General features: G+C 50.4%; 1 long non-coding RNA gene across 1 annotated transcript; it reads right to left on the bottom strand.

Annotated features, from left to right (window-relative positions):
• Nucleotides 1-4,551: 4,551 nt before the first annotated feature.
• LOC115299704 lies at nucleotides 4,552-9,837 on the bottom strand. Its single transcript, XR_003912291.1, has 3 exons — nucleotides 9,534-9,837; nucleotides 9,253-9,370; nucleotides 4,552-4,582 (listed from the first exon to the last, which is right to left on the bottom strand). It is a non-coding gene; the product is annotated as an uncharacterized LOC115299704 (long non-coding RNA).
• Between the last annotated feature and the right edge of the window lie 4,565 nt (nucleotides 9,838-14,402).

A 14,402-nucleotide genomic window follows, 5' to 3' on the forward strand; every position in this document is an offset into this window, starting at 1 on the left:
ATCTCCCTAACCAGATCATCTGCTTCTAGAAGGCAGGAACTCACCCACGTCAACTTCAGAACTGGAAGGAATCTTGATGTTTATCTTCTTACTACATCCTCTCCTGTGATGCCTGAATCACTTTATGACATCTCTGACAACCTCAGCTTTGGTCCTTTGAGGACCTCTGGTCCTGGAGCCCTCCTTACCTGAAGAGGTCTGGCTCAATGTGGAAATATAAGACAGAGGCTAAACACAGGGCGATTGGCTGGTTCAGTCAGAAGAGTGTTTGACTCTTGATCTCAGGGTCATGAATTCCAGCCCCACACTGGGTGTGGAGTCTACTTAAAATAAATACACTGAAAAAATAAAGATGCAACATACAATGTTGTTGAATTCAGGCTTCTTCTCCCTTAAGGCTGAGTCCGTTCTTGGCTGGGAGTGGGATACAGAAGGAGAACATTGTGGAATGAACGACATTTTGGCTAAACATGTTGGGGAATGTTTCCAACAATCTTATGTCCAGGCTATAATTCATGTGTTGTGATTCAGCTCTTGCCCAGTGTTATTTAGGGTAAGTGAATTACAAAACATCAACTCAAATACCTCTCTTTTTTTTCTCCCTTAGGAGAGGCTCAGAGCATAATCATTCAGGATGACATTCAACTAGGGACTGGACGGGCCTCTCATCCACACAGCTAACACTTGGCAGGAGTTGTGCCGCTTAGAAAGCCCTTTCCAGGGGCGCCTGGGTGGCTCAATTGGTTAAGCTTCTGACTTCGGCTCACGTCAGATCTCATGCTCGTGGGTTCAAGCCCCGCGTCGGGCTCGAGCCCCGAGTCGGGCTCTGTGCTGACAGCTAGCTCAGAGCCTGGAGCCTGCTTCTAGTTCTGTGTCTCCCCCTCTCTCTCTACCCCTCCCCGTCTCATGCTCTGTCTCTCTCTGTATCAAAAATAAATAAAACATTAAAAACAAATTTAAAAAAATAAGAAAGCCCTTTCCAAGACTTTTGCTCATTAGAAGTTTTTGACGGAAGCAGCATTACCATAACTCTAATAAAGGGAGAAACTAAAACTTGAATTTGGATCTGAGGGTTGCAGAGGCTCCTTAAACCCTGGTGTTTAGTTTCCAAAAGGTCTAGTGCTCTATTTCCCTGAGGGAGACCGTCTTTCATCTAAAACAACCTGACATTCCAAGTAGAGTTCACTCAGTCTTGCAAAGGCTGCATTTGGCCCTGGAGAAAGGGTCAGGTATGATAAGGATTCCTCTGATGCCAGGAATCCGGATAAGCGGCAGGGGCTAGCCAAACCCTTCTCTAATCTCCCTGCCCTCCAGTCTCCCCTTCCGTCCACTAGAGAAGTCAGCAGATTCCTCAGATTCCCTCTGCCCAGTTCTGTGAAATGTTTACCCGTGTGCCAGGAGGGACCTATGTGTCCAACAGGGGTTGCTTCCCCGGGCGGCATGATTTCAGGGGCTCCTGGGCGCTGCTGCTGGCCTCCTCCCCATCCCACCCCACCCAGTGGCTAGCTCAGCCGAAATGTCACTGCTAGAACTTCTCTTCTTTACTAGAACGTCTCTCCTTTGCTTGAAGTGTGATCCCTGTTCAATTCAGAGACGCCTTGGGAGTGGTGTTATTTTAATGCCATTAGCAATCACAGTCTGGGTGAATGCGTTTCAGAGCCTTTCTTTTTTTTTTTTTTTAAGTTTTTTTTAATGTTTTATTTATTTTTGATACAGAGAGAGATAGAGCATGAGAGGGGGAGGGGCAGAGAGAGAAGGAGACACAGAACTAGAAGCAGGCTCCAGGCTCTGAGCTGGCTGTCAGCACAGAGCCTGACGCGGGGCTCGAACCCACGAACGTGAGATCTGACCTGAGCCGAAGCCGGAGGCTTAACCGACTGAGCCCCCCAGGCGCCCCCAGAGCCTTTCTTAAGAGGAGTGGGGGTTTTTTTTTCACGGAAAAAAATGAAACACTTCACACGAGTCATAAATATTAATTATGGGAAAGGAAGCCTACTTGCTAGAGCAGGAAAGACTCCCAGAGAAGACCTGCAGCATGATACGAAATGGTACTGGGATCATCTGTAGCCCATTTGGAAAGATGTGCAATGGGACTTTGCTACACACACCAATCCAGATATTAAATGTGAAAATAAAACTTTACAACTTACAGAAAAATACAGGATGATTGCTATGAGCAATCTTTAATTTTAATTCTTAAAATTAAAAACAAAAAAACAGGGGTACCTGGGTGGCTCAGTTCATTAAGCATCCAACTTCAGCTCAGGTCATGATCTCGCCATTTATGAGTTCGAGCCCCGTGTCAGGCTCTGTGCTCTCAGGGCAGAGCCTGCTTCAGATCCTCTGTCCTCCCCCTCTCTCTGGCCCTCCCCAGCTCATGCTCTCTCTCTCCCTCTCTCTCAAAAATAAATAAATATTAAAAAAAAACAAAAAAACACAACAAACAAAAGCAACACAGACCACGAAGGAAAGAATTGATACATTAGCTCCACCAAAAACAAATCAAAACGTATCTTAAGACAGAGATTGTGAACTCTGCTGCACATGAGAATCACCTGAGGAGCTTTTGAAAAATCTTGGGGTGCCTGGGGGCTGTCAGTTAAGCGTCTGACTTCAGCTCAGGTCATGATTTCATGGTCTGTGGGGTCGAGCCCTGCGTCAAGCTCTGTGCTGACAGATCAGAGCCTGTGCCTGTCTTCAGACTCTGTGTCTCCCTCTCTCCCTGACCCTCCCCTGCTTACCCTGTCTCTCTCTCTCTCTGAAAAATAAATAAAACATTAAAAAAAAAAAAAAAGAAATTGCTTTCCTGGGAACCATCACACACTATTTCTTATCACAAAACCCCGTGGTGTATGTGTGTGCACCTGATCTCACCTAACCAAGGAGATCACATGTCCGTTCACTGAACCAAAATTTATGGAGTGCCACATACCAGACAGCGGTGACGTGGACAGAGAAGGCTCCGGTCTCGTGGCACAGAAGTGTGGAGAAGAAAACACAGTAGGTGTGTGATGTGACAGAGAATGGGAGGCACCAACCATCACGTGCTGTGGCTTCGCCTCAGACAGGAGTGGGAGAGGACACCCAGCAGACAGCTATAATCTCCCGTCCCCTTACCAGGCCTCACAAGCCTGTGATCTGTTGTGTGTGAGTATTTTTAGAATACCTTCTGATCATCTTCTGATTAGCTGAAACACATTGTGATTTGTGTGTGTCGTAAAGGGGTTAATTTGTTTAATGAAAACATTTAAAATGTACTGTAGGTGTGCCTGGGTGGCTCAGTCAGTTGAGCGTCCGGCTTTGGCTCAGGTCATGATCTCATGGCTCATGGGTTCGAGCCCCACGTTGGGCTCTGGGCTGACGGATAGCTCAGAGCCTGGAATCTGTCTTCAGATTCTGTGTCTCCCCCTCTGTCTCTGACCCTCCCCTGCTCAAGCTGTCTCTCAAATAAATAAATAAGTAAATAAATAAATGTGCTGTAATTTTAAGGGCACTGGGTGGCCCAGCTGGTTGAATGGCTTTCAGCTCAGGTCATGATCTCAAGGTTCATGAGTTTGAGCCCTACATTGGGCTCACAGCTGTCAGCACAGAGCCCGCTGTCCCCCTCTCTTTGCCCTTCCCCTGCTTGCTTTACTCAAAAGTAAATAAAACATTTAAAAATTTATAAAATGTACTATAGTTTTTGTAAAGCCATTTTAGCATTTCTTCATTTGGTAATGCACTGGGAAGACGCTCCCCCCCAGGCCCCCAACCATGGAAGCATTCCAGAGTCCTCGGAGTCTCTACGGGACCCTAATTTGGGGTATGTGTCAAGTCCGCGAAGGCAGGAGGAGTCCTAATGCTCTGCCCACAACTGCATTTAGATCTGTCGGGGAGACCGTGATCAAAGCGAAGCGCACCGTCGTGCCCTCTAGCCCGTGTGGGATAATGAGGCGGATGAATCACCCAACAGCCAGCTGGCCCTGGGACTTAGGTCCCCAGAAGCTCATCGGAGAACACCCCCAGCTGCCTTCCTCCAGGGATTTTGTTTTTCCTATCCTGGGCGTGCAGTCCGGAGGGGCTGGGAGCCCATGAGCTCCGAGCCAGGGAGAGAGACCCCGGCCTCCAGAGACGGTTGGGAGGTGATGGGCTGACCTCAGGGACAAGCCCCTGGCATCAGCAGGGGCTACCCTCACGTGTCCCTGCGGAGACAGCACGGCGTTGAAGGCGAAGGCACTTGGTCTCTGAAGCAGATTGCCTCTTCTGCACTGCTGGTCCCAGAGGTCAGACACTATCTCCATTGTGCATCTGGCGGGCGGGTTTTTTGTAGTCAGTTATACACATACATGTTTATCTTAGTCCATCTGGGCTCTTGTAAGGAAATAGCACAGACTGGAGAGCTTATAAGCAACAGAAATTTATTTTCGGGGGCGCCTAGGGAGCTTAGTTGGTTAAGTCCCTGACTTCGGCTCGGGTCGTGATCTCATGGTTCTTGAGTTCGGGCCCCGTGTCAAGCTTTCTGCTGCCAGCGCAGAGCCCACTTCGGATCCTCTGTCTCCCCCTCTCTCTGTCCTTCCCCTGCTCACGTGCTCTCTCTTACTCTCTAAATAAATAAATAAATAAACATTAAAAAACGAAAGAAATTTATGTTCTCACTGTTCCAGACACTGGGAAGTCTAAGACCAAGGCACCAGCAGGTTCACTGTCTGGTGAGGGCTTGCTTCCTAGTTCACAGACACGTGTTTTTTTGTTATAACCTCACGTGGAGGAGGGGGTGAGGGGTCTCTCTGGGGGCTCTTCTTGTCCTTAAGTTTATTTATTTTGAGAGAGAGAGTGAGAGAGAAAAAGGGAGAGCAAGTGGGGGAGGGGCAGAGAGAGAGAGAGAGAGAGAGAGAGAGAGAGAGAGAGAGAGAGAAGCCCAAGCAGGCTCCACATCGTCAGTGAGGAGCCTGACACAGGGCTCAATCTCATGGACCATGAGATCATGACCTGAGCCAAAATCAAGAGTAAGACTCTTAGCTGACTAAGCCACCCAGGTGAGAGAGACAGAGAGAGACAGAGGCATGAGCGGGGGAGGGGCAGAGAGCAGGAAACACAGAATTTGAAGCAACTCTAGGCTCTGTGCTGACAGCTCAGAGCCAAATGCAGAGCTCAAACTCACAATCCACGAGATCATGACCTGAGCTGAAGTCAGATGCCTGACTGACTGAGCCACCCAGGCAACCCTTAAAGATTTTATTTATTTTAGCATTTATTTTTTTTTGAGAGACAGAGAGTTAGAGTGTGAGCAGGGGAGAGGCAGAGAGAGACGGAGATACAGATTCCAAAGCAGGCTTCAAGCTGTCAGCCCAGAGCTGGACACGGGGCTCGAACCCATGAACCGCGAGATCATGACCTGAACTGAAGTCGGACGCTCAACCGACTGAGCCACCCAGGCGCCTCTTAAAGATTTTACTTTTAAGCAATCTCTACCTCCAGCACGGGGCTTGATCCACAACTCCAAGATTAGGAGTTACAGATTCCACTGACTGACCCAGCCAGTCACACCTTCGATGGTTAGCCTTTTAAAAAACATTTACTTTTTGGGGCGCCTGGGTGGCTCAGTCGGTTAAGCATCCAACTTCGGCTCAGGTCATGATCCCATGGTTCGTGAGTTCAAGCCCCGCGTGGGGCTCTGTGCTGACAGCTCGAAGCCTGGAGCCTGCTTTGGATTCTGTGTCTCCCCCTCTCTCTGCCCCTCCCCTGCTCATGCTCTTTCTCTCTCTGTCTCTCTAAATAAATAAATAAATCTCCCCCTCTCTCTGCCCCTCCCCTGTTCATGCTGTTTCTCTCTGTCTCAATAATAAATGAACATAGGGGAAAAAAAAAAAGATTCTCTTCCTCTCCCTCTGCCCCTGTTTTAAAAATTTTTTACTTTTCATTACTATTTAAAAAGTTCATACTCATATCAAAAGCAAAATGAAACAATGGGAAGTGAAAATGACCTACATCTCAGTCCCAGCCCCAGTCCTCAAGATAATACGTAGTCTTACAGATTTTTCTGTTCCTGCGTTCAAACATTTTTTAAACAAAAATGGAGTTGTTCCCAGAACACTGTTCTGCAATTTGCTTTTTTACCTGCTCTCTCAAAATGTTTAGATTCATTCAGACAACAAATATTTATTGAGCACCTACTGTGTACTCAGAAGTTAGAGGACCCAGCAATGTCCTTGCCTTCAAAGACTTTGCATTCTAGTGAAAGGGACAGTCACCAATGAGAAACAAACGCGCAACAAGGAGGGGTGAAACCTAAGAAAGAAATGGTGAGTGAGAAAAGCCAACAGGAAGGCAGTTTGTATGGTTTATGTCATCTCTTAGCAATCCTGTGGTGTGCGGTGGAGTTTCCAGCCTTTCTGTTATCAGTGATGTCGCAAAGACCATCTTTGTGCCTTAAATTTGCATGTCCAGAGGAGGAGATCTTTTCTTTCCAGGGCTGGCATCTGTTGCCATAGCCACAACTGAAAGGGGGGCCTAGGGAATGTCAGGACGTGGGGGGCAGCGGGAGGAGGGGAGCTGCAGTGCCGGGAGTGAGCCCTGGGTTTGGATTCGCGCTGGGGAACAAACCGCAGCTCCGCCGTTTGCCTGCCCTCCCCGAACTTCCCCATCTGCAAGACGGGGCACCCTCTAATCTCGCGGGGTTATCGCGAGGATCACGCAACATCAATTTTCCCCACGTCCCTCCTGGAACAGAGGCATTTTGTTCTTACATCCATCTACTCATCAAACAGTTATGAGACAGCCGTTAAAATACATTCAATAGAGACGGAGTTCCCTAATGAGCAGATGAGCAAAATTTGTGGAGTGCCATTTCCATTCTGTGCATAGGAGGAGCGGAGCCTTGCTGTTTAGATTGTGATCCGGGGACCGGCAGCCCCGACTTCACCTGGGAGCTTGTCAGAAGGACAGAATTGCCAGCCCACTTCAGACCCATTGGTTCAACACTTGCATATTAACAAGATCCCCAAGATTCGAGGGCACATGTCAGTCTGAGAAACACTGGTTTAAAGTGGAAGATTCCATGGCAGATAGAGTTAACTATCTCTTCACATCTCAATTGGAGATCGAAGAGGCAGTGACCTAAAACATCCTTCTGGGTTGAATGTGGTCTACTCATCCTGTTAGGGAGAACTCACAAGACCAGGTCATTTCCCTGATCTGTTTCTCAAACCAGGTGTGGGAACCTAGGCTGCCTTAAGATCTTGAGCTGTCAGGGCTGGGAAGGGCCTGAGACATCTTCATTCCAGCTCAGCTGCTGTCCTGCCTGCCCCCCACCCCCCCATGTCACAGGTGAGGCCCTGAGAAGGGCTATAATTTGCTCACACACCCACCTGCTGGTGGCCTCAGTCCTGGCTCTCAGCTAGTCCTTCTTTCCCAGGCTCAAAGTTTGGGCCACAATTTTTTTCTATGGATTCAGCTCCTCTTTTTAGAAAACAGGATTTAAAAAAAATTTTTTTTAATGTTTTTAATTTATTTTTTTATATAGAGACAGAGCATGAGAGGGGGAGGGACAGAGAGAGAAGGAGACACAGAATCGGAAGCAGGCTCCAGGCTCTGAGCTAGCTGTCAGCACAGAGCCTGACACGGGGCTTGAACCCACGAACGTGAGATCTGACCTGAGCCGAAGTCGGAGGCTTAACCGACTGAGCCACCCAGGTGCCCCGAAAACAGGATTTTTTAAATATTGGTTTATTATAAAAGAATAATGTGCTTATTGGAAAGAATTCAAACAACATAAAGTTGCCCCCACCACTCCACTCTTCGGTATCTGTCTACTCAAGAGAAAGGAAAATCTAGGTCACACACAACACCTGTGCAGCAATGTCGACAGCAGCACCGTTTGTAATAGCCAAAAATGGAAATAACCCAAGTGTCCGTCCGCTGGGGAATGGATAAACAAAACGGAGTATTCATGCAATGAAGTATTTGGCAATTCCAAAGGACAAAGTCCTGATATGCGCTACAGCATGGGTGCAGGCCTTGCAAGCATGCTGAGAAAGCAGCCGGCCCTGAAAGACCACGTAGGATTCCATTGATAGAAACATCCAGAGGAGGCAAACCCAACGAAACAGAAAGTAGGCTAGTGGTTGCCAGGGGCTGGTGGGTGGGGAACCGGTAAGGGACTAGTCATGGGTGGTGGGTTTCCTTTTCTGGGGCGGGGAGGGTGTCGGGCTTCCTTTTGGGGCGATCAAGATGATCTGAAATTAGACAGTGGTCATGGCTGCCCAACTCTGCGAATATACCAAAAGCTACGTGTGAAAAAAAAAAAACCTTAAAAGGGTGAATTTTATGGTATGTGACTTACACCTCAATACAGCTGTTCTAAAAAGAAAAGATAGGTAGAAGAAAGTAAAATACTGTTGAGGTCATCCTGCTCCAAGTAGAATGCTACTCATTCACACCATAAACACTCACTGAGGGCCTGTTCGAGCCGCCCGTGGGGTGAGGACTCCACGTGAAGCAAACCTCCCATCCTATGAGCAATGGCCACCCCAATATCCAGAGCCCCACGACCAGTGCCTACACCGCTGCAGAGTTTCCACCCCTGACATTAAACCCTCACCTCCTTCCTTTCCCTCTGGTACCCCAAGCTCTCCCCATCCAGGGAGCCCAGCCCTGCTCACTGCCCACCCCCCAGCCCCCTCTCCGTCACCAGCCACCTCCTTCACCTCCCCATCCTCACGCCAGCCTCACATGACAAAACCCCCCCTACTGGTTAAACCAACTCTCTGTCTGCTTTGCACCTCCACCCGGCCAGCTGCACGTGGCAGAGAAAAAAAAAACACTTTGAATTCATGATACGAGTCCCCACTGGGCCCTCAGCGCTGCCAGATGCCACGGTCATTCACGCCCGCCCCGTGACTGTTGCACGCCCCCTCTGTAAAATGGGGGCAGTAATACTGGCTGCATTAGAACCTGGCACATAGTAGGCCCTCAATCGGAAACAGCCACTGGGCTTATTGTCTCTGGTCTGCAGCCCAGGGCTCCCTGGGAATGTGGTCTCTGGGGAGACCCACCCTGCGGTCATCTATTTTGTTCCAGTGGCTGGGCAGCCAGGGGTTCTTTGCCATGTCTGATCATCCTGCCAGGGAGAGGAGGGGACGACGTGGCTCAGGGCACTGAGATGCATGGCCAAGCTCAGCAGTAGGAGAGGGAAGGTTACAACTTTCTGCAGCCGACGTCCCACAGGATGGGTCAAGCCTGAGTCAGACAGCCGGGGCCAAAATGGAAACTTACCAGGGCCTCAGAAAGGATGTGTGGAGGAGTTGGGGGGTGCAGACAGCCGGCACCCCAGTCTGGAGAGAGGAGGAGGATGGCTGCCCCGGGAATCTGGGCTGTGCCTCCCTCCAGGGAGCTGGATCAAAGCCCAGAGAAAGGAGGAAGTGTGAACATGGCTCCCAGTGACTCACTTCACCCATCTGGGGCAAGTCAACTCTCACCCCTGCCGGAAGCCTGCCTGCCTCCCCGCCCCCCACCCCGGGATCGTCCCGCTGGGTCAGCCTGTTCAAGACACTGACCCCGGTCGGCCCACGTTCTTTGTCCTCCGCCGCCGTGTGGAGGTGTTGGGATGTTTGCAGGTGCCTGCCTGGGTCTAAAAGTAGGTCTTAGCAGATAATAGAGGCAGTGGGCGCGGTGGGGGAACCCTGCTGTCCAAGTCAGGACACCTGGGCTCTGCCACGAGCCCGCTGTGTGGGCCTGCCAGCTCTCACAGCCTCTCTGGGCTCCAGTCTCCACTTCTGCGAGAACGGGAAGCTGGACTCCGTGTGCTCTCCTTCCCTAGGCTCTGGAATTCTACCAGGGCCTGGGAATTCTCCGGCTGGCCATTGCCCTCAGGGAAAAAGTCCCACCCTCTCCACCCAGCCCAAGAGGCCCTTGCTGATTTGATCCTGCGGCTGGGAATCTCATCCTCCGTCTTCCCACACACCGCGAGCTGCGTTCAGCTGGGCCTAGCTAAGAGCAAGCGCCGGGGAATGCTCTCGGTACAGCACCTTCACTGGCTGACGCCTGCTCATCCATTGGGCTCCAGCTTGGTGGACACTCTTTCTTGGGTCTTCCTCTCCAGGCCTGCCAGCACGCACGTCCTGCGGCAGCACTGTTCTCTTATCTCTCTTCCCCATTAAACTCAGCTCTTAACCGAGGGCAGGCACCTGCACACGGAGAGGGCAGAGAATGTTTTAGGAAGGAAGGAAGGAAGGAGAGAACAAATGAATGGAATGGAAGCTCTAGGTAAGGGGTGCCATGGTTTGCTTTCTCCACAGGGGGCCTCGTGCGGCCACCCCAGAGCTCTGTCTGGCCCAGGATGGGATGCTGGTCAGAGGGGGGGGGTCAGATTTCTGAGGGTGGTTTCAGCTGGGTTCTGGCCACGCCCCAGCCCCAGCTGCCTGGCCCATGACTCACGGGCCCCAGAGTTTTCTCAGCCCTCCTGCGCCTTCCCTTCCCTTCCCTTCATTCTGATCAGGCCTTTGATCAGGCCTTCAGGGCTAATACCTCTAGGTTTCTCTCCTGCTCTCTCCGTCTCTTCCCATGAACTCCTGATCCACACTGGCTTTAAAAAACCAGCTCAGGAGTCCTTGGCTGTATTGTGTTTCCCTGAGGAATCCTTGCTTTGTTTACAGAAAGGGTGATTATCTGCCATTACATGCTGGCTAAGGGTCACCCTGATTTTCTGAGGCCCCTCACTCCCCCCACCCCTCATTTGACATCTGTCTCTGGGTTGCTGGGGTGGAGGGGAGCCCTAGGATTTTCCCCACCCCACCCCACCACTCCCAGGCTCCCAGACAACCCGGGTGAGGGAATGCCAGCTCTAAGGCACTTGTTTATACTGCCTGCCTGGTCATAGCCATTGGGGGCCCGGGGGTGTGGGGGGGGGCATGCTCCAGTCCTGAGAACAATTGCAAATCCACCTCCCTCTGACCTCCATCAGTGAGGCCTCCACCAGGGAACCTCCTCCCCCAGCTCAGCACATGCCCATTCCCAGAAGTGTCTGAGGCCTTTGCGTGTCCTCTTGTGCATGATGGGCAGTGCCCCGCCCCCTCCCCGGAACTCATAGCTGTTCCCTCTTTGTTCACTTACCTTTTTAAGAAGAAACTTTTCATTTGGGAATAGTTTCAAATCTACAGAAATGTTACAAAGATCAGAGAGTTTTGTTCCACTCCTCACCGGTTTCCCTTTTGTTAGCATCTTACAAAACCACGGTGTGTTTGTTAAAAGGAGGAAACCAGCCCGCCGGTGTGATGCTGTTCACTGAACTCAGGACCTCATTCTGTCTCACCGGTGTTCCCACTAAGGGCCTTTTCCCGTCCCATCCAGGGAATCACACTGCCTTTAGTTACATGCCATTTAATCCCCCTTAAATGTGATGTGAAAGGTATAGACATTTTCTGTCTAACAGGTGACGGAAGAAGAGCTTGGGGGAGGTGAGTGACCCGCCCAGTCACAGCTCGGAGGCCGGTGCGGTGCAGAGAGGGATTAGAGATTAGGACCTGGCACTTATACGTTTATTTATTTTGAGAGAGAGAGAGAGAGAGAGAGAGAGAGGGAGGGAGAAAGCAGTGGAGGGGCGGAGAGAGAGGGAGAGAGAGAATCCCAGGCAGGCTCTGTGCACTCAGTGCAGAGCCCAACTCAGGGTTTGAACTCACAGAGCACAAGATCATGACCTGGGCTGAAATCAAGAGTCAGAGGCTTAACCGACTGAGACACCCAGGTGCCCGGAGACGTGACATTTAGAGCCTGGAGTCACCAGTGGTGCGGCTTCGGGCCATGGGCCGCTTATCTGGAGGATGGGATCACAGGCAGTTAGTTCACTTTAAGGCAGGATGAGGCGGAGTGAGATCACGTCTGCAGGCATCTTCCTGCCCACAGGATGGGAGTTGCTGTTATTATGACCGCCAGCACCATCATTATGAAGGGGCCCAGATCTCCTCAAGACTCCAGGTTCTTTGTTAAGGATTATGTTTAAGATTTTTTATTAAAGTAATCTCTACACCTAACATGGGGCTCAGATTTACAACCCCAAGATCAAGTTGCATGCTCTTCCGACTGAGCCCGCCAGGCGCCCCGTTAAGGATTATGTTTAGGTGGGGCGCCTGGGGGGCTCAATTGGTTAAGCCTCCGACTTCGGCTCAGGTCAGATCTCACGTTCGTGGGTTCGAGCCCCGAGTCAGGCTCTGTGCTGACAGCTAGCTCAGAGCCTGGAGCCTGCTTCCGGTTCTGTGTCTCCTTCTCTCTCTGTCCCTCCCCCTCTCATGCTCTGTCTCTCTCTGTGTCACAAATAAATAAACCATTTAAAGGGGCGCCTGGGTGGCTCAGTCGGTTAAGCGTCCGGCTTCAGCTCAGGTCATGATCCCACAGTTTGTGGGTTCAAGCCCCGCGTCGGGCTCTGTGCTGACAGCTCAGAGCCTGGAGCCTGCTTCCGATTCTGTGTCTCCCTCTCTCTCTGACCCTCCCCTGCTCGCGCTGTCTCTCTCTGTCTCTCAAAAATAAATAAAAAACATAAAAAAAAAACATTAAAAAATTTTTTTTAAAAAAGGATTATGTTTAGGCGAGCCTCTGCCACTCACCCTGTGGGCACCTTTATTGGGGGACAAGACAGGCCTCACAGACTTTGCTTTGACTTGGCCCTTAAAGACAAACAGAAATCCTAGGGTATAGTCCCCCTGTGGCCACTGGCTGTGTGTCCTTGGGCAAGTCACGGCATGCCCCTCGGCCTCAGTCTCCTCACCTGTAAGATGGGGAGACGTTGGGAGGACTCTGTGGGACAGGGGCTGGCAGCAGGTAGTTGGAGCAGACCTCTGGCCCGTAAGGGTGAGGGGCAGGCAGGTCACAGCCTGGGTCTCCAAGCCAGGCGGGCATGGTTCCCGTTCAGGTCCGCTTCTGCCTAGGTGCACCCCCCCACACCCCCCAGGCAGGCTACTTAACCCCGCTGAGACCCAGCTTCCTGCCCAGGATAATCAATCATCCCAACCTCCCCAGCCTCACCCCATACAAGCACTCAGGGTGTAAGTCAGCTTTCACTGCCCCTCCTTACCCTCGGCCCTAAAGAGGTTGTGTCTCAAGGTCAAGTAGCTAGATGACCTACTTGCTAAGACCCTATCCCATCCCCCTGAGCAGAGCCCCGCTCCCCAACTTACTGGGAAACTCCTCTGGGGCCAGAGACATGCTGCACCTTAACTCTGGGAATGAGATGCAGCCAGCGACCCCGCCCCCTCCCCGGCCTAAGGGTGTTACCTGCAAACACCTGATGAAGGAAGTGCTACAGAGAGTTTTCAAAACACAGGTAAAATCATGGCTCCTATGCAGATAGAAAATGAACACGTATCAGATGGTGTAACTGGCTCAGAAAGGCAATAGAACATTCACACTTACAGGCCGGAAATATTGACATAAACGTGCAAATGGAGGCAAAACTAGCTTTTCACAAGGGGGTAAAGGGGTCTGTACCAGACAGGACAGAATTAACTGATCCGTTACCCACAATTTACAGTTGTAACATAATAAGGACAGGCTAGGGGAGCCTGGCTGGCTCAGGAGAGAAAGCATGCCGCCCTTGATGTCAGGGTTGTGAGTTCAAGCCTCACACTGAGCGTGGAGCCTACTTAACATTAAAAAAATAATAGTAGTGAAAGGCTAGAATCTGATACCCCGGAAGGGCGTGCTGGGTGCAGACATAGTTTTCCACTGAAGTACACATTTTCTACAGAAGGAGGGCCACGCATAGGTACACTCCGTGGTCTCTAATCTGATGATCATTCACGGGATGAGTATGAGTCACACACTATGAATGATGTAAGGTCCTTTCTGAGAGTCGGGGAAATTACTTCTCACTTGCAAGTAAGAGGCCTGCAGCCTAAACGATGAGGGGCCCAAGACATTTAGGGGTTTTTTTTCAGCTGTATTTTTTTTTTTAAGTAGGCTCCATGCCCAACATGGGGCTCAAACTCGTGACCCTGAGATTAAGAGTCACATGCTCTACTGACTGAGCCAGTTGGGCGCTCCTGGATTTTTTTTTTTTTCTTTTTAGTTGACACACAGTTTTTCAGCTGGATTTGGGCATCTGTGTTACACAATGGGTTCTGGAACATTCTAGAATGTGTTTGCAACATGACCTGTGTTGCCACTGGACCCGGTCTGGCACTGACTCTGCTTGTGCAGCCCTGGGTAATGACACCAGCTCTCTGAAGTGCAGCTTCCTTGTCTTTGAACTGGGACATTAATAGTACCCACTTCATAGATGGTTATTTGTTAATGAGTAGCCACTCACCTTATGAGAACTGTATTTTATTTTACTTTTTAATTTTTTTGCTTATTTATTTTGAGAAAGAGAGAGCATGTGCACAAGCAGGGGAGGGGCAGGGAGGAGAGACAGAATCCCAAGCAGGCTCTGTGCC

This window comes from Suricata suricatta, chromosome 8 (assembly GCF_006229205.1).
Source record: "Suricata suricatta isolate VVHF042 chromosome 8, meerkat_22Aug2017_6uvM2_HiC, whole genome shotgun sequence".
Classification (NCBI taxonomy): Eukaryota; Metazoa; Chordata; class Mammalia; order Carnivora; family Herpestidae; genus Suricata; species Suricata suricatta.